Below are 19,776 nucleotides of genomic sequence, written 5' to 3'. Positions count from 1 at the left end.
ACTATTGTACTCCCTTGCCAAATACAGAGCAAGGTATACAATAGGTCTGGTACATAGCATAGCATACTTTATAGAACCTATGACTGAGGCATAGGGAATGACTTTTCATTCTCTTTCTATTTTCTGCTGTGGTCGGGATTTGAGTCTTACTCAATTTCATACCTTTGCAACACAGGCAAGAACTCTTTCTTTGACTGTTCCATTTTGAACTATTTCAAAATCTTGCCAAGGTATGTACTCATTGAAAATCTTATCAAGCGTCTTGATCTATCTCAATAGATCTTGATGCTCAATATGTAAGTAGCTTTTACTGAGGTCTTTTCCTTTTAAAGAACTCCTGTAAAACACTCCTTTATGCTTTGCAGAAAAATTCTACATCATTTCTGATCAACAATATGTCACTCACATATACTAATCAGAAAGGCTGTAGTGCTCCCACTCACTTTATTGTAAATACAAGCTTCTCAAAAAGTCTGTATAAAACCATATGCTTTGATCAACTCATCAAAGCGTATATTCCAACTCCGAGAGGCTTGCACCAGTCCATAGATGGATCGCTGGAGCTTGCACATTTTGTTAGTACCTTTAGGATTGACAAAACCTTCTGGTTGCATCATATACAACTCTTCTTTAATAAATCCATTAAGGAATGCAGTTTTGTTTATCCATTTGCCAGATTTCATAAAATGTGGCAATTGCTAACATGATTCGGACAGACTAAAGCATAGATACGAGTGAGAAAATCTCATCGTAGTCAACACCTTGAACTTGTCGAAAACCTTTTTGCGACAATTCTAGCTTTGTAGATAGTAACACTACTATCAGCGTCCGTCTTCCTCTTGAAGATCCATTTATTCTCAATTGCTTGCTGATCATCGGGCAAGTCAACCAAAGTCCAAACTTTGTTCTCATACATGGATCATATCTCAGATTTCATGGCCTCAAACCATTTCGCGGAATCTGGGCTCATCATTGCTTCCTCATAGTTCGTAGGTTCATCATGGTCTAGTAACATGACTTCCAGAACATGATTACCGTACCACTCTGGTGCAGATCTTACTCTGGAAGACCTACGAGGTTTGGTAGTAACTTGATCTGAAGTTTGATGATCATCATCATTAACTTCCTCACTTATTGGTGTAGGAATCACTGGAACTGATTTCTGTGATGAACTACTTTCCAATAAGGGAGAAGGTATAATTACCTCATCAAGTTCTACTCTCCTCCCACTCACTTCTTTCGAGAGAAACTCCTTCTATGGAAAGGATCCATTTTAGCAACGAATGTCTTGCCTTCGGATCTGTGATAGAAGGTGTACCCAACAATTTCCTTTGGGTATGAAGACGCACTTCTCCGATTTGGGTTCGAGCTTATCAGGATGAAACTTTTTCACATAAGCATCGCAGCCCCAAACTTTAAGAAACAACAGGTTAGGTTTACTGCTAAACCATAGTTCATACAGTGTCGTCTCAACGGATTTAGACGGTGCCCTATTTTAAAACGTGAATGCAGCTGTCTCTAATGCATAACCCCAAAACGATAGTGGTAAAGAGATATCATAGATCGCACCATATCAAATAAAGTGCGGTTACGATGTTCGGACACACCATAACGATGTGGTGTTCCAGGTGGCGTGAGCTGTGAAACTATTCCACATTGTTTTAATTGAAGACCAAACTCGTAACTCAAATATTTGTCTCCGCGATCAGATCGCAGAAACTTTATTTTCTTGTTACGATGATTTTTCCACTTCACTCTGAAATTCTTTGAACCTTTCAACTATTTCAGACTTATGTTTCATCAAGTAGATATACCCATATCTGCTCAAATCATCTTGTGAAGGTCAGAAAACAACGATGCTTGCCACGAGCATCAGCACTCATTGGATCGCATACATCGGTATGTATTATTTCCAATAAGTCAGTAGCTCGTTCCATTGTTCCGGAGAACGGAGTTTTAGTCATCTTGCCCAAAAGGCACAGTTCGCAAGCATCAAATGATTCATAACCAAGTGATTCCGAAAATCCATCTTTATGGAGTATCTTCATGCGCTTTACACCGATATGACCCAAACGGCTGTGCCACAAATAGGTTGCACTATCATTATTAACTTTGCATCTTTTGGTTTCAATATTATGAATATGTGTATCACTACGATCGAGATCCAATGAACCATTTTCATTGGGTGTGTAACCATATAAGGTTTTATTCATGTAAACAGAACAACATTTTATTCTCTTACTTAAATGAATTACCGTATTGCAATAAACATGATCAAATCATATTCATGTTCAACACCAACACCAAATAACACTTATTTAGTTTCAACACTAATCCCGAAAGTATAGGGAGTGTGCGATGATCATATCAATCTTGGAACTACTTCCAACACTCATCGTCACTTCCCCTTCAACTAGTCTTTGTTTATTCTGCAACTCCCGTTTCGAGTTTACTAATCTTAGCAACTGAACTAGTATCAAATACTGAGGGGTTGCTATAAACACTAGTAAAGTACACATCAATAACATGTATATCAAATATACTTATGTTCACTTTGCCATCCTTATTATCTGCCAATCACTTGGGGTAGATCCGCTTCCAGTGACCAGTCCCTTTGCAGTAGAAACACTTAGTCTCAGGCTTAGGATCAGACTTGGGCTTCTTCACTTGAGCAGCAACTTGCTTGTTGTTCTTCTTGAAGTTCCCCTTCTTCCTTCTGCCCCTTTTCTTGAAACTAGTGGTCTTGTCTACCATCAACACTTGATGTTTTTCTCGATTTCTACCTTCGTCAATTTCCGCATTACGAAGAGCTTGGGAATCGTTTCCGTTATCCCTTGCATGTCATAGTTCATCACGAAGTTCTACTAACTTGGTGATGGTGACTAGAGAATTCTGTCAATCACTATCTTATCTGGAAGATTAACTCCCACTTGATTCAAGCGATTGTAGTACTCAGACAATCTGAGCACATGCTCACTAGTTGAGCGATTCTCCTCCATCTTTTAGCTATAGAACTTGTTGGAGACTTCATATCTCTCAACTCGGGTATTTGCTTGAAATATTAGCTTCAACTCCTGGAACATCTCATATGGTCCATGACATTCAAAACGTCTTTGAAGTCCCGATTCTAAGCCGTTAAACATGGTGCACTTAAACTATCAAGTAGTCATCATATTGAGCTAGCCAAACGTTCATAACGTCTGCATTTGCTCCTGCAATAGGTCCGTCACCTAGCGGTGCATTAAGGACATAATTCTTCTGTGCAGCAATGAGGATTTAACCTCAGATCACGGATCAAATCCGCAACATTGCTACTAACATTTTTCAACACAATTTTCTCTAGGAACATATCAAAATAAACACAGGGAAGCAATAACGCGAGCTATTGATCTACAACATGATTTGCAAAATACTACCAGGACTAAGTTCATGATAAATTTAAGTTCAATTTAATCATATTACTTAAGAACTCCCACTTAGACAGACATCTCTCTAGTCATCTAAGTGATCACGTGATCCAAATCAACTAAACCATAACCGATCATCACGTGAGATGGAGTAGTTTTCAATGGTGAACATCGTTATGTTGATCATATCTACTATATGATTCACGCTCGACCTTTCGGTCTCCGTGTTCCGAGGCCATATCTGCATATGCTAGGCTCATCAAGTTTAACCTGAGTATTCTGCGTGTGCAAAACTGGCTTGCACCCGTTGTAGATGGACGTAGAGCTTATCACACCCGATCATCACGTGGTGTCTGGGCACGACGAACTTTGGCAACGGTGCATACTCAGGGAGAACACTTCTTGATAATTTAGTGAGAGATCATCTTATAATGCTACCGTCAATCAAAGCAAGATAAGATGCATAAAAAGATAAACATCACATGCAATCAATATAAGTGATATGATATGGCCATCATCATCTCGTGCTTGTGATCTCCATCTCCGAAGCACCGTCATGATCACCATCGTCACCGGCGCGACACCTTGATCTCCATCGTAGCATCGTTGTCGTCTCGCCAATCTTATGCTTTCACGACTATCACTACCGTTTAGTAATAAAGTTAAGCATTACATCGCGATTGCATTGCATACAATAAAGCGACAACCATATGGCTCCTGCCAGTTGCCGATAACTTGGTTACAAAACATGATCATCTCATACAATAAAATTCAGCATCATGCCTTGACCATATCACATCACAACATGCCCTGCAAAAACAAGTTAGACGTCCTCTACTTTGTTGTTGCATGTTTTACGTGGCTGCTACGGGCTTAAGTAAGAACCAATCTCACCTACGCATCAAAACCACAACGATAGTTTGTCAAATAGACTCCGTTTTAACCTTCGCAAGGACCGGGCGTAGCCATACTTGGTTCAACTAAAGTTGGAGAGACAGTCGCCCGCAAGCCATCTCTGTGCAAAGCACGTCGAGGGAACCGGTCTCGCGTAAGCGTACGCGTAAGGTTGGTCCGGGTCGTCTCGTCCAACAATACCGCCGAACCAAAGTATGACATGCTGGTAGGCAGTATGACTTGTATCGTCCACAACTCACTTGTGTTCTACTCGTGCATATAACATCAACATCAATAACCTAGGCTCGGATGCCACTGTTGGGTTTCGTAGTAATTTCAAAAATTTTCCTACGCACACGCAAGATCATGTGATGCATAGCAACGAGGGGAAGAGTATTGTCTACGTACCCTACGCAGACCGACTGCGGAAGCGATGACACGACGTAGAGGAAGTAGTCGTACGTCTTCACGATCCAACCGATCAAGCACCGAAACTACGGCACCTCCGAGTTCGAGCACACGTTCAGCTCGATGACGATCCCCGGACTCCGATCCAGCAAAGTGTCGGGGAAGAGTTCCGTCAGCACGACGGCGTGGTGACGATCTTGATGAACTACAGCAGCAGGGCTTCGCCTAAACTCCGCTACAGTATTATCGAGGAATATGGTGGCAGGGGGCACCGCACACGGCTAAGGAATCGATCACGTGGATCAACTTGTGTCAACTTGTGTGTTTAGAGGTGCCCCTGCCTCCGTATATAAAGGAGCCAAGGGGGGAGGGTGCGCCGGCCAAGAGGGAGAGGCGCAGGAGGAGTCCTACTCCTACCGGGAGTAGGACTCCCCCCCCAATCCTATTCCAACTAGGATTCCCAAGGGGGAAAGAGGGAGAGGGGTGGCCGGCCACCTCTCCTAGTCCTAATAGGACTAGGGGAAGGGGGGAGGCGCGCAGCCCCCTTGGGCTGCCCCTTTCTCCTTTCCACTAAGGCCCATGATGGCCCATATGGCTCCCGGGGGGTTCCGGTAACCTCCCGGTAACCCGGTAAAATCCCGATTTCACCCGGAACACTTCCGATGTCCAAACATAGACTTCCAATATATCAATCTTTATGTCTCGACCATTTCGAGACTCCTCGTCATGTCCGTGATCACATCCGGGACTCCGAACAACCTTCGGTACATCAAAATGCATAAACTCATAATATAACTGTCATCGTAACCTTAAGCGTGCGGACCCTACGGGTTCGAGAACAATGTAGACTTGACCGAGACACGTTTCCGGTCAATAACCAATAGCGGGACCTGGATGCCCATATTGGCTCCTACATATTCTACGAAGATCTTTATCGGTCAGACCGCATAACAACATACGTTGTTCCCTTTGTCATCGGTATGTTACTTGCCCGAGATTCGATCGTCGGTATCCAATACCTAGTTCAATCTCGTTACCGGCAAGTCTCTTTACTCGTTCCGTAATACATCATCTCACAACTAACATATTAGTTGTAATGCTTGCAAGGCTTATATGATGTGTATTACCGAGAGGGCCCAGAGATACCTCTCCGACAATCGGAGTGACAAATCCTAATCTCGAAATACGCCAACCCAACATCGACCATTGGAGACACCTGTAGTACTCCTTTATAATCACCCAGTTACGTTGTGACGTTTGGTAGTACCCAAAGTGTTCCTCCGGTAAACGGGAGTTGCATAATCTCATAGTCATAGGAACATGTATAAGTCATGAAGAAAGCAATAGCAACATACTAAACGATCGGGTGCTAAGCTAATGGAATGGGTCATGTCAATCAGATCATTCAACTAATGATGTGACCTCGTTAATCAAATAACAACTCATTGTTCATGGTCAGGAAACATAACCATCTTTGATTAACGAGCTAGTCAAGTAGAGGCATACTAGTGACACTTTATTTGTCTATGTATTCACACATGTATTATGTTTCCGGTTAATACAATTCTAGCATGAATAATAAACATTTATCATGATTATAAGGAAATAAATAATAACTTTATTATTGCCTCTAGGGCATATTTCCTTCAATACATACTCTGTTTCTTTGTATTTCGCCTTCTTAATTTTCGTTTGTGTGAGAGAACTTGTTTGACTGTGTGCATCATAGTTATGCAGAGCCCGGGTGTAATGCTTAAACCTTTTAAGTAATAAAGCGCCCATTTTCGAAAAATATATGAAACATCGGCGCTGCACATGCCTCGACCCTTGGTTTGTCCTGGATATCATGTGTGGCATTTTGTAACATAAAGCATGTAGGAATATTTATTTTGTACTACGATTTCTGCGAAAAAGAAAAGATAGAAGATAAAAGAGTACACAGGCAAAAATTTAAAAAATTGAGGAGAAAGGAAGAAAACTAAATGGAGATCTCGTGGCCCCAAATCGGCGTACTGAAACCGTCCATGCAATCCAAAGCCATTCCACGGAATGGACATACTCGTATATACGCCAATCAAGTATATAAGGCTTTATCAGTTCAAACAAAAAAGGGCTTAGCTTGCGTCGAGAAACCTTCTAGTTTTCCAGGGGAAAGAGGATCGGTCTGTTTCTGCGGGGGGGTTGCGATGACGGGGGGATTCCAAGCCGGGTCGTCAAGCAAGAAGCCGCGGCAGCCCGGCTCCGGCCTGGCGGAACTTGCCGCGCGACTCACCAAGCGCCTCGCCGGCGCGAGCCCGCGCAGCAACCTGGTCTTCTCGCCCCTTTCCATCTATGCCGCGGTCGCGCTGCTGGCGCCGGGCGCCCGAGGGGAAACCCTAGATGAGATCCTCCGCCTCGTTGGCGCCCGTTCCCGCGACGAGCTCGAGGATCACATCTCACACGTGGCGGAGGATGCGCTAGAGGACCTGTCGGACTATGGCGGGCCGAGAGTGGCCTTCGCGTGCGGCGTGTGGAACGACATGGCGCGGCCGCTCAAGACGGCGTACCGTGAGACCGTCGTCAGCAAGTACAAGGCGGAGTCAGACGCCGTCGACTTCCGGGGAAACGCGGGGAAAGCGGCTAAGGAGATCAACGCCTGGGTCGCGCGGGTCACTAAAAACCGTATCAGGGACTTCGTTACGCCGGGATCCTTTGGCCCGGAGACGAAGGTCGTGCTCGGCAACGCCATATACTTCAAAGGCAAATGGGTTCACCCGTTCAACAAGAGGAAGACCATGAAAAGGCCGTTCCATAGGCTCGATGGCACCACCGTCCACGTGCCCTTCATGTGCAACTCCACCCGTCACTTCATCGGTGTGTACGCCGGGTTCAAGGTCCTCAGGATGCCGTACAAGATGCCAGGATACCATGTGCCTGCCAACGTAGAAACACCCACGCCTCAGTACTCGATGTGCATCTTCCTCCCTGATGCGTATGATGGCCTCCAAGGCCTCGTTGAGGAGATAACCTCCTGCCCGACCTTCCTGCACGAGCACCTGCCGACGAGACAGGTCAGGGTCGGCGAATTCGGGGTTCCCAAGTTCAAGCTTTCTTCCCAGATCGATGTCACCCAAACTCTCAAACACCTGGGGCTCCTGTTGCCATTCGACATGGGTGCCGACCTGTTGGACATGTGGAAGACGACGGCTCCGGCTTGCCTCTGCTCGTGAATGACATTTTCCATAAGGCTATCATTGAGGTAAACGAGCAAGGGACCGAAGCTGCTGCTGCCACCAGGAAGCGCGGGCTTCTTGGATGTCCGATGTTGCCGCCGAAGGTCGACTTCCTCGCCGACCATCCTTTCGCGTATTTCATAGTCGAAGAGGCTTCAGGTGCAACCATCTTCGCAGGGCATGTCGTGGACCCTAGCAGTGGCGGAGACAGCCAGGTGCCAGGTGCGGATTGGACAACCCTAAAATAGGATGGAAATTAGTGAGCCGCGATAGCCTCATGTTGATACCATGGCTAGAGGATGCTAGTTGTCGGGACTCGGGAACCACTGTTGAACCACCAGCGACAGCTAACAGCATGATGACTGTTCTCCGATTTTTCTTCCACCCTGTTAATTAGCAGTTCCATGTTTTGAAGGCTTATGCATCTTTTATTTCTATATATAAATAGCTACGACTGATTATCTGGATCTTTGGTCACACCGTCTAGTGGAGGCTTGTGACAAGGAGGACGTCTTTTCATGGCGTTTCTACCTCTGTGCACGTTGCACCACCGTGTCTATGTGATTCCGTACTCGCTGCTTCTGCAACCTTTGCAGTAATATATTCAGGTGGAGGAGCTCCCCCCCCCCCCCCCCCCCCCCTCTCAAAAAAAAATCTGTTTTTACTAGACATGCAACCATGGCGTATAAACAAGGCATGCATGCAAGTCATAAATTACACTGTTTTTGCCATACTGTGCATGTAGTGCGCCACATCATCAATTCATGCATGTTAGTCATAAGTTATTCTTTGCATTATATTTTTGTATTATTGATATATGTGGTGGGCGATTGCAACATACATATGTAGTACACCTTTCATATTTCTATTATAAATGACTTTCATTTAAATGTAATCTTTCTCTCTTTTATATCCTTGGCATTTTTTTATTACTTTTTAAGCTTACATTTTCTTCCCTTTAGTTTTAGATGTTTTTGTGGTAACGTTTATTCATATCTTTTAGCAAAGATTCGGCGGCAACTCGCGTGGGGCATTTTCTGGTTTTATCTCATGATGTAAACTTACTGGTATCATGAATAATTCGTAATACTCCCTCCGTCCCAAAAATCTTGTCTTAGATTTGTCTAAATATGGATGTATCAAGTCGTTTTAGTATTAGATACATCCGAATCTAGACAAATCTAAGACAAGAATTTTGAAACGGAGGGAGTATCTTATATACTTTGTTACTTGTGGATCTACTATCATTATGTCGAACAAGTATATAATTTCTCGGAAATTTTACACAATCTTGGTATTTGCCCTGATCTATTTCAAAAGTTTAGGAAATTTTTGCAAAATATGGTTCAAGTTTGCCTATCAAATGTAATCCCCCTCTCACCCCACCACCACACATGCACCACAGAAGACCATTAATCCTCTGTGTTGCCGAGACTTGGACAACAATAATTAATTCAAATATATTAGTTGGTATAAGGTCACAATAACAAGTGCTTCGAATGTGAAGCAAAACGTGAAGTGTCTCCTATGTCGCTCATCGCGGCAGCCCTGGAGCTTAATCTAGCCATTGTCAACCACCTTCTTCAATCCCCTCGCTTCCCTCAGAGAGGATTGTCAGGGATAACCAGTGCATCGTCGGCGATGGCGGGGTCATTCAACTTCCTAATGCTCCTCGTGCATGGACGGCTCGGCTTCGCAAAGGAATGGTGCTCCCGGCACAATGGTGCTGGGCTGCGAGGTGGCTGGTGGCAGAGGTGGAGGTGAAACGTTAATCTAATGATAATTCATGTGGTGTAACAGAAACACCCCTTGACATTCACTCGCAGGAGCGAGGGCTTCTTTATGGGAGAGGATTAGTAGCAGGCACACGTGGGGGCATGCAGAATTTGGGCCGTCGATCAGTGTTAGATTCTATTTTGCATGGTATTGCATGTCCCATTTATATCATAAATATCATAATACAAGCCACGTAAACACCAGCCTCAAAAGACTGAAAAGACAACAGAACGCTAGCTTTTGCATAAAGAAATATCAACCAAGAAGAAAATACAATCAAGACCGAAGAATCCTCTAAGCTTGATACTAACGTCCGTCAGCTGCCTCTAGCACAAACACAACAGCCGCCAAAGAAAAAATAATAATGGATCACCTTCTCGCCCTATAGTTCGACGTGGCGCCATCGCTGATATGCAGCTTTGCTGTTCTCCAACGTGGCTTACCAAAGGCGAAACTATTGCCATTGAACAAATCAGATTCTGGTAACACCCCAGACACGTCATCGTACTCCAAATTTGACGGCCTCTCACGACTAAGACGTTGAATGAGAAAACCATACCTGCCATCCACGAACCACAATCTCAGCACACGACCCACCATCTTCCAGATGCCGCGTATGCAGACCATAATCTGCATCCGCTTCTGGACTACCTCACAAACTCCGCTCCAACGCTGGAGCAAACACCATCACAACGGCAGAACCCTAGGACACAAGTTCACCACGAGGATGTCGCCGCAACCACACCATCCTTATTTGAACAGACTGGTTTCTAAATTCATCCTTAACCATAGGGTTTATTGCCTCGTCAGGGAAGGTTCTGAAGATTCTTTATTCAGTGCCGCCATCATCCCCACCAAAGCCAAGACGGTGAATAACCTAAGACCTAAGCTACTGGTGCCTAAAACGATCCATGCGCGTGGATCCGGCGACCCCCTCACCACCGACGACTGAGGTCTTTAGCAGAGGGGAGTCGTCGAAGAACGGCGGCAAAGACTATGGCAGCGTCTTGGCGTGATCGCAGCCATATATCAGCGTCAAGATTGGGAAAGTCGTTTGTGTATTTCATGTATATTCGCGGCCATTTGCAAATATCTGTAATCACATCGTAAATGATACTTGTTTATGTGCGACCGTTTTATAAGCTACAGTAGTAAAATCGTAGCGTTGTGGTGAAACCGTTGAGTCTGTTCTTCTCCTTGCTTTTTTTAGAGAAAAGGCGTACGCCCGACTTTATAGATAAAGCCATCAGGCAGAGTCACAACATAGTCACCCAAACAACCATCCGAACACAGCAAGATAAAGGGTGCAAATACATGGCAACCAGCCAGATAAGGCACGCAGGCCAGCCGAGATTCCCACAATAGCCGAAACTAAGCCATCCTCCTAGAAAGCCGCAGCAGGGACGACGTCGTAGATTTCATCATAGATAGCATGTCGTCGAAGGCCTCTAGGTCCTCTCCCTTAGTCAATGATCTCCACTGCTGCAAAAAGATATTGGCTTTAAATAAGCAACTGACAGGGTTAGCTGGGAAAGTATGCTCAATAGTGAACTTGTTTCTCGTAGTCCAGAGCGCCCAACAGATCGCAGCCCAGCCCACCCAGAACACCCTTTTAGATCGCCCTGCTAAGGTGTTAACATAATGCAGCAAGTCCTCAAAGGAGGAGGGATTCCAATTAACATGAAGCCAGAGTCTAATACAGCTCCAAACAAATTTAGCCAAAGAGCAGTGAAAAAATATATGCTCGATGTTTTCAATAGCTCCACAAAGAGCGCATCTGTCAGATCCCGGCCCGTTCCTCTTTTTGATCTGATCAGCCGCAGGAAGTTTACGACGAAAAGCTTGCCAGAGGAAATTTTTATCTTAGGGGGAATACGGGCGAGCCAAATGTCCTTGAATTTAGCAGTATGGGCACCTGAGATAAGTTTGGAATAGGTAGATTTCACTGAAAAGCGCCCAGAAGCAGAGTGAGGCCAGCTAACCGAGTCATCTTCCTCCGAGAGCAAGGGGAAGCAGGCAGTAAGACATTGCCAGTCTTCCAACTCCACAAGAGAGAGAGTGTGCCGGAAGTCAAGAACCCAGCCCTGGGCCGAGAGCTCGAAGATAGAGATCTCGGGATCAGAGCAGTAAGAAAACAGGGTTGGGTAGGCCACCGCTAGAGTGGAATCCCCTACCCACCAATCTAACCAAAAACGAGTAGACTTACCATTCCGAACTAAAAACTTGACTAGGGATTGGAAAATAGGCCGAACTTTAACAAGCTGGCGCCAGAACTGAGAGCCACCCGAAGACGGGGCGAACATAGGACTCGAGGAGGGGAAATACTTAGCTTTGAGAAGGGAAAGCCATAGGGGGCGCTCCTCGAGGGACATAATCTTCCACCACTATTTAATCATGAGGCATTTGTTCATAACCATTGTTGTGGTTCTAAGTCTGACAGTAGAATGGGGGTAGGTATGGAGAGGCAAGATCCTAGCTATGGAGTAGTTGTACACACGAGTGTTTAGCGAGTTCAGGCCCTTCTCGGAGGAAGTAACAGCCCTACGTCTCGGAGCCCTGAGGCGGTCGACTGGTCTCTGTGTATATGAGTTACAAGGGTGCGAACCCCTCTACTAGTGGAGGGGGGTGGCTTATATAGAGGACGCCAAGACCCCAGCCAGCCCACGTTAGCAGAGGGTTAAAGTACATTAAGGTCTGGCGTTACTGGTAACGCCCTACATAAAGTGCCATCACGACCATTAAGACTACTTAATTACAGACTGTTTGGATGCAGAGTAGATCCCGAACTTCTGATGGTCGAGTGAGTCTTCATGGTCGAGTGAGTCTTCATGGTCAAGTGTCTTCTAGCCGGTCGAGTGAAGTCCCTCTTGGTCGACTGGAACGTAGCTTCGTCTAAGGGTGTCCTTGGGCATGGTATCCTGGATAGATCCATGACCCTACCCTAGGTACATAACATCATCATTAGCCCCCGAATGGATCGAGGTTTGAGTGAGGAAGGAGTTGATGATTTTCTCCGACTCATTTTCTATGTTTTGGTTGTGTCGTTTCTTGGATCGGCGATCTTCTTTTCGAGGTTGGCGTCAACTTTTACTTCAGTCGCCTTGATCCATTCTTATCTTCTGTCGAGTGAACCTTTGAACTTTGTCGAACTTCCGAGCGACGGATCGTGGGAAGGATATCGTCTGACAGATTGATCTGCTGTTAACGGATTTTGCGGGATCTGAAATTTGGGAAGCGTGCGAAGCGGGGCGATCCGCGGCAATCGGGCGGGATAAGGCATGGACGCCTCGATTTCCGCGCCGCCTTTATCGCCACATATCGTGCGTGCGCGACTGTTTCGGGATGTGACAGGTCTGCTCGGGCCCACTCGTCAACCACTCGGAAGTGCCCTTATATAAAGCGCTGGGGAGGAGTTTTTGAACAGTGCTTCCCCATTCCCCTCTCTTCCCTCTCTGCCTCCGCCCTCAGCGCCCGCTCCCACCTCCGCCTTATCCACCTCTCGAGCGCTTCGCCGGCGATAATGGTGAAGGAGAAGACGGCGGCTCTAGAGCGCGCGAAGAAGGCGACGGCGACGGGGCAAGCAAAGGGGAGACCGTCTAGTCGGGGCGGATCTTCGTCGAGGTCCCGCCTGCCGAAGGGTTGGGTCCAAGGGGACTGGATCCGCTCGACCATCACTGAGAAGGACCTCAACGACCTGGCCAATGAGGGACTGATCCCCCACGGGTCAGCGAGGCTCCCGGGGTCCGAGTGTCAACCGCAACCGCAGGAGGGTGAGTGCGTTCTCTTAGCCACTCACATAGATCGTGGTTTCTCTCTGCCTCCGAGTGTTTTCTTCCGAGGGTTTCTGAATTTCTTTGGGGCGCAACTCCATCATTTCAATCCCAATTCCATCACCTATCTTGCTGCCTTTGTGTCCATGTGCGAGAACTTCCTGGGTTGTCGACCGCACTCGGGTCTCTTCAAGTACATATTCACATGTCGCTCGCAGACAGTGAAAAAGGCGAGTCCGGACGATGAGAGAACCAAGGTCATTCAGATGTGTGGGGGTCTTGGGATTCAGTTGAGGAACAAGAGCACTTTCCCGACCATGACCCTTCCTGAGTCGGTCAGAGGGTGGCAGTCGACTTGGTTCTACTGCCAAAACGAGTCGACGCCGGGACAGTCGACCGGTCTCCCTCCATTCTCCATGGACCGAGTGGACAAACCATCTTCTCTGAAGGTGCTTCCCGAGGAGAAAGCCGAGGTAAAAATGTTGATGGAGCGCGTGGTCCAACTCGTTCGGGACGGAGTGACGGGCATGGATCTTCTGGAAGTCTTCCTTAGGCGGCGCATCCAACCGCTTCAGTACCGAGGCCACCCCATGTGGTTGTACTGTGGTACCGAAGACACCACTCGGGTCCATCCAGAAGCAGTCGACGACGCCACGCTGGAGAGGTGGGTGGCCGCCATCACAGGGAACAAGGACAACCCTCGAGGGGCTAGGAGGATCCCGCCACTCGACTGTACTTATACGCCGGACAAGGTATGACCACTTATCTCCGATTGTGATCTTGCTTTATCCATTCTGCTTTGCCGCGAATTGGTCGATTGATCTTTGTTTTGCTTTGTTACCTGACAGGTCACCACTGAGCTGTACTCGATGCCCAATGGGGCGCAGACGCCGACTGAGGAGGAGGAAGGAAGCGGGGGCGAAAGCCCAGAGGAGTGGGACTCGAATGCTGACGATGACGACGAGGGCGATGACTCTGGTGAGGAGGAAGATGAGGAGGAGGAGGAGGAAGTTGTGCCTCCCCGCTCGGAGAGACGCTCGAAGCTTGTCCATGATCCCGCGACTGAGCGCGGTAAGGGGGTGGCGACCGCTACCCAGTCGACCAAGCGCCCTCGGACGGCTTCTCCGGCGCTGACTGAGAAGACTCCGAAGCAATCTCGAGTGGCACCGTCGAAACCCGTGAAGGTCTTGCCGAAGATGAAGATGGTGATCCCCACAATCTCAGGGTAATGGTAGTTTTGAGTTTTCTCTGTTTCATGAACTTGTTCTTGGTCGACTCATGGGTCAATCGACTGACTTTTGGAACTGCAGCGCTGCTACTTCCGACACTTCAGCGAGGGCCGAAGACCACGAGATGGAGGATGCCGCAACATCGAAGCCTGGTATGACTCTTGTGATGCCATTTTCAGTCGACTGACTCATTGTCTCTAATTTTGATTCTTTCTGCAGTTTCATCTAACATGGTTATTGGCCTTCCTGACGACGACGATGAAGAACCACCACGGCCGAGGAGGAGCAAGAAAACATCTGCTGGCAAGGCGACTCAGGATGTGCCGGCACCCGAGATGTTGGTCGCGGAGGGAGACGATGTCGCTCGACCCACTGTAACTTTCGCGGTGCCGTTGACGAGTGCTCGCCCTTCGTCGTCGAGTGCTGCTCAACCCTCGCTTTTCTCCACCTACCCCGTTCCAGAAGACCAAGCTAGCGCTGCTAGAGAAACAATACGCCAAGCGGGGGTCATGATGGAGCAAGTGAAGGCAATACGAGAAGCTAGCCAGGCAGCCTATGACGCCAATTCGGCTCTTCAAAGTAATGTTCAGGTCAGTCGGTCACTGCCTGTTCTGTTAGGATATGATATCTGCAAACTCTTCTTTCTGCAATTCTTGGAGTTTGTCTTACACCCACTGGGTGTGTCGATTGAAATTCCGGACTAGTGGGGGCACGCTGAGTGCACCCACTGGGTGTAGTCCCCAAGGCTATGGTCGACTGCTGGCAGTCGACCATAGGCTTTATGTCTTAAGTTTTTCCTTATTCGTCTAGACCGAATAGATTCATAGACCAGTGGGGGCACGCTGAGTGCACCCACTGGGTGTAGTCCCCGAGACTGTGGTCGACTGTGGGCAGTTGACTATAGTCTGAAGAACACCTCCCTTTTTTTTTGTTGGTCGACTGGTCGACTCTGACTGATGAAACTAGTGGGGGCACGCTGAGTGCACCCACTGGGTGTAGTCCCCGAGACTATGGTCGAATGTTTACATTCGGCCGTAGTCTTAGAAACGTTATGATTTTTCCTTACTCACTCGGAAGTGAATCGTCTTTGACATTTGTCGATTGGTTCTTCGTAGAAATCCTGTGACCTTGCGGCTCGTTATACTAAGCTGGAGAACAAACACATTCAGCTTGAGCTCGATCTAAAACTGGCCCAAGAGAACTTGATGAAGGCGAAGGAGCAAGCTAAATGTATGCTTGGTGAGGCCTTTGACGATTGCCTTTGCCTCTCATTTGCTTCCCAATTTAATCTTCACTGTAAGTTTGCAGACAAAGTGAGGGAGGCCTTGAAGAAACAAGAGCTTGACTTGGCTGAGATGCAAAAAACTGCTTTAGAGAGGACCAAGCTTGCTGATGAGAAGTTGGCTTCAGTGACCAAGCTCGAAGAAGAAAACACCAATCTGAAAGCTGCTCTGGATGCTGCCAACCAGGAGGTCAGTCGACTGAAAAGCGACAAGACCACCCTGAATGACAAGGCCAGTGAATTGAAGAGAAAGAAGAATGATCTAGAGGCTTATCTGGGTGATCTCGCCAAGAAGTTGTTCCTCATGCTTGAAGGTAACCCTTTGTATCAGCCAAATATTTAATTGTAACCTCCGACTGTTTGTCTTGACTTGATGGTTGTGTTTGCAGAATTCTGTCAGAACTTTGAAGAGGAGACTGGTCGACTGGAAGTAAACCTGGACCCCATCAACTCTCTTGTGAAAGATGAGTCGCCATGAATGTGCTCTGGCTTGAATCTCGTGTTGCTGCTGTCATCGATTATCTTGCAAAGCTGAAGGTCGCAACTTCTCGCATCAACACAACACTCTGGCCAAGAGAGACGCTCCAGAACGACCTCGAGTCTCTGATGACTCGACTGAACGAGGTCCCAAGTCGTGTGCAGGAGTGGAAGAAGTCTTCGGCCAGGTCCGGTGCGGATGTTGCTCTGTCTCTGGTCCGCGTTCACTTCAAGGATGCACGAGAGGACAAGCTGGTGGCCCTTAGGGTGGCTAACACCAAGAAGCACGACTTCAGATCCTTCATGGATACCTTCATTGCTGCTGCCACTCGGATTGCAGACGGGATTGATCTGGACGAGTTCGTGGCACCTTCCAGCCCTCCACAGGAGGGGTAAAAAACTTCTGAGCTTGATACTTTAAATTTGCCTCGGTATACCGAGTGAGTTTTGTAACCGACAAACCTTAACAAGCCTAGCGCTTGAGCACTTTCGGTTCCGTTAGGAGTTTTTCGAACTTGGATTCGTCGTTGAATATGTTTGCATTTGGTTTGAGGTGTCTTTTGCAGGTTAAAGCGAAGCGCTTATTGCAATCGACTTGTTCCCCAACACACTTAGGCGAGCACTGGGCTGCGGCTAAGCCTCCGAGTGGGAGGTCTGCTCTCCACTCGGTAGAATTTTCACATACTTAGGCGAGCACTGGGCTGCAGCTAAGCCTCCGAGTGGGAGGTCTGCTCTCCGCTCGGTAGGATTTCAGATACTTAGGCGAGCACTGGGCTGCAGCTAAGCCCCCGAGTGGGAGGTTTGCTCTCCACTCGGTAGGATTTCAGATACTTAGGCGAGCACTGGGCTGTAGTTAAGCCCCCGAGTGGGAGGTCTGCTCTCCACTCGGTAGGATTTCAGGTACTTAGGCGAGCACTGGGCTGCAGCTAAGCCCCCGAGTGGGAGGTTTGCTCTCCACTCGGTAGGATTTCAGATACTTAGTCGAGCACTGGGCTGCAGCTAAGCCCCCGAGTGGGAGGTCTGCTCTCCACTCGGTAGGATTTCAGATACTTAGGCGAGCACTGGGCTGCAGCTAAGCCCCCGAGTGGGAGGTCTGCTCTCCACTCGGTAGGATTTCAAATACTTAGGCGAGCACTGGGCTGTAGCTAAGCCCTTGAGTGGGAGGTTTGCTCTCCACTCAGTAGGATTTGAATTGGTGGTGCAGCTCGGAAAGGGAGGGTAGCAGTTGACCTGCACCTCGTCTTCCTTGCAGAGCGCATGTTAAACTTGTGGCGCAGCTCGGAAGGAGAGGGTAGCAGTCGACCAGCACCTCGTCCTCCTTGCGAAGCGCACGTTGTATTTGTACTTAGGCGAGCGCAATGCTGCAGCTAAGCCTCCGAGTGGAAGGCTGGCTTACCACTCGGTAGGATTTTATTTATCTTAGGCGAGTCCTTAGACTGCAGCTAAGCCCCCGAGTGGAAGGCTGGCTTACCACTCGGTAGGATTTTATTTATCTTAGGCGAGTACTTGGACTGCAGCTAAGCCTCCGAGTGGAAGGCTGGCTTACCACTCGGTAGGATTTTATTTATCTTAGGCGAAACGGATTTCGCAGCTAAGCCTTCGCGTGGGGAGGCTGGCTCACCACTCGGTTAGGATTTTATTTATCTTAGGCGAAACGGATTTCGCAGCTAAGCCTTTGCGTGGGAGGCTGGCTCACCACTCGGTTAGGATTTTTTTTATAGACTTGGGCGAATCGGATTCGCAGCAAGCCACCCACTGGGGGATTGTTTTGAGTAGACAAAAGAAATAACGATTACAGGGAAGATTATAAGTCTCTTGTCTTTGATCAACAAACTACAGAAGTACTTTTATTACAACTCGTCTGAGTGAACACTTAGGTGTAAAAGGGACAGAGAAGTTCCGCGTTCCAAGCTCGGGGCTCATCGATCTGATGCTCGACATTGTAAAGGCGGTACGCTCCATTGTGGAGAACCTTGGTGACGATGAAGGGACCTTCCCAAGAAGGAGCAAGCTTGTGTGGTTTCTGCTGATCCATTCGGAGAACTAAATCTCCTTCCTGGAAGGCTCGACTCTTCACGTTTTTGGCGTGGAAGTGATGCAAGTCCTGTTGGTAAATTGTCGATCTGATCAGAGCCATCTCTCTCTCTTCCTCTAATAGGTCGACTGCATCCTGCCGCGCTTGTTCTGCTTCTACTTCAGTGTACAACTCGACTCGAGGAGCATTGTGGAGAAGGTCACTCGGTAAGACTGCTTCAGCCCCGTAGACCAAGAAGAATGGAGTTCTCCCAGTCGACCGGTTGGGCGTGGTCCTTAAGCCCCAAAGCACTGAGGGAAGTTCGTCGACCCATGCACCAGCCGCATGCTTAAGATCACGCATGAAACGGGGTTTCAACCCTTTGAGGATCAAACCGTTGGCTCGTTCAGCTTGTCCATTCGACTGTGGGTGAGCGACTGAAGCGTAGTCGACTCGTGTGCCCTGGGATGTGCAGAAGGCTCTGAACTCTTCGGAGTCGAAGTTTGACCCGTTGTCAGTGATGATGCTGTGCGGGACCCCATATCTGAATATCAATTCTCTGATGAAGCTGACAACAGTACCGACATCGAGATTCTTGATGGGTTTAGCTTCGATCCACTTAGTGAACTTGTCGACTGCTACCAGCACATGGGTAAAACCGCTTCTGCCTGTTCTCAAAGGCCCGACCATATCCAAACCCCACACTGCAAAGGGCCAGACGAGTGGTATAGTCTTCAAAGCTGACGCGGGCTTATGTGACATATTGGAATAAAATTGACACCCCTCGCACTTGTCGACTATCTCCTTCGCCATTTCATTCGCTCTTGGCCAATAAAACCCGGCTCGGTATGCTTTGGCCACGATGGTCCGAGAGGACGCATGATGGCCACAGGTCCCCGAGTGGATGTCATCAAGGATAATTCGACCTTCCTCTGGCGTTATGCATTTCTGACCAACTCCAGTCGCGCTTTCCCTGTACAATTGTCCCTTTATCACAGTAAAGGCTTTAGATCGGCGCGATCTGTCGAGCCTCTTCTTTGTCCTCCGGGAGCTCTTTCCTCAAGATATACGCGATATATGGTACTGTCCAATCTGGAGTGATCACTAGAACTTCCATGATCAGGTCGACCACTGCTGGGACTTCAACCTCAGTCGGGTCCGTGACACTCTTAGGCTGCGGGGCTTCATCGGTAAAAGGATCTTCTATGACTGACGGAGTGTGGATATGTTCCAAAAACACCACTACGGATGGCTTCTCTCTTGGATCCTATCTTCGCCAGGTCGTCAGCTGCTTGATTTTTCAGTCG

General features: G+C 47.7%; 1 pseudogene; it reads left to right on the top strand.

Annotated features, from left to right (window-relative positions):
• Positions 1–6,888: 6,888 nt before the first annotated feature.
• LOC123094549 (putative serpin-Z8) lies at positions 6,889–8,310 on the top strand (annotated as a pseudogene).
• Positions 8,311–19,776: the final 11,466 nt, after the last annotated feature.

The sequence above is a fragment of the Triticum aestivum genome, chromosome 4B, assembly GCF_018294505.1.
Source record: "Triticum aestivum cultivar Chinese Spring chromosome 4B, IWGSC CS RefSeq v2.1, whole genome shotgun sequence".
NCBI lineage: Eukaryota > Viridiplantae > Streptophyta > Magnoliopsida > Poales > Poaceae > Triticum > Triticum aestivum.
Note: the sequence above shows the minus strand (reverse complement) of the source record. Positions and strands in the feature narration are given on the sequence as shown.